The sequence below is a fragment of the Calidris pugnax genome, unplaced genomic scaffold (genome assembly GCF_001431845.1).
Source record: "Calidris pugnax isolate Ruff unplaced genomic scaffold, ASM143184v1 scaffold10, whole genome shotgun sequence".
Lineage (NCBI taxonomy): Eukaryota > Metazoa > Chordata > Aves > Charadriiformes > Scolopacidae > Calidris > Calidris pugnax.
The window spans coordinates 1,159,973-1,161,040 of NW_015090795.1; positions in this window are offsets into that span (position 1 = coordinate 1,159,973).

Below are 1,068 nucleotides of genomic sequence, written 5' to 3' on the forward strand. Positions count from 1 at the left end.
TCCCCGCGGCCCGCCGGCTCCGCGCCCACCTCCACGGCGCCCTGACGCCTCAGGAACTCCTTCAGCGGGGTCAGCGTGCCCGCGGGGATGCTGTCCAGGGGCACCGACTTGAACGGCAGCTCTCCCGGCCGGCGGCCGGGGTACCGCCGGGGCGTCACGATCATCTCTGCGCCGGAGACGGGCCGCGGCCCCTCACGGCGGCGGGCCGGTATCCCCCCTCCAGGCTACGGCTCCTCACGGCGGCGGGCCGGTATCCCCCCTCCAGGCTACGGCTCCTCACGGCGGCGGGCCGGTACCTCCCCTCCAGGCCGCGGCCCCTCCCGGCGGCGGGCCGGTATCTCCCCCCAGGCCCCGCGCGCGCCAGCCGCCCAGCCCGCCCTTACTCTCTGAGAGGAATTTGAGCGCGGCCGCCGCGCCCGGATTGGCGGAGAAGGCTCGTGACGTTACGGCCGGCCCGGGCAGCGCCAAGCGGGCTTGTGGGGGGGGGAAACGCTGCCGTGCGGCGGGTGGGGAAGGGCGCGTAGGGGGGTGGCACCCCCGGAGGGATGGTGCGGTCGGCACCGCCCGGCCACGCGGAGGGGCTGGCGACCGTTGGAGCTGAGGCGGTGGCCGGGCGAGGGGAAAGGAGGAGTCAGCGGTCGCTCCGCTGCGCTCCTCAGGGGCAGGCAGAGAGGGTTTACCCGGCGCTGGGGAGGCAGCGGCTGTGTGGAGCCGCCGCTGAGAGAAAGGCGGGTGGGGTCTCCCCTCCTCGGCCTCGCCGGCTGCCCGGAGCAGCGCGCGGGCGCTGAAGGAGCGCGGCGCCGGGCGCCTTAGGAGGAGGAGCCCGGCGGGGAAAGGTGACAGGCCGGGGACGGGCCCGTGGGACAGGGCGCTGGGAGGGACCCGCAGCCCCTCAGGGAGCGGGGCCGGTGCCCGCCGGACTGGGGAACAGGCCGGGCGGCTGCTGGCTGCGGGGGCAGGGAAGGAAAGGGGGTGCGAAGTGCGGCAGCACCTGTGAGAGGGGTCGGGGCCTGGCACCTGGGCTAGGAAATGACCCCCGGCTGTGGCTGCCTGTGGGATTTCCCAAAG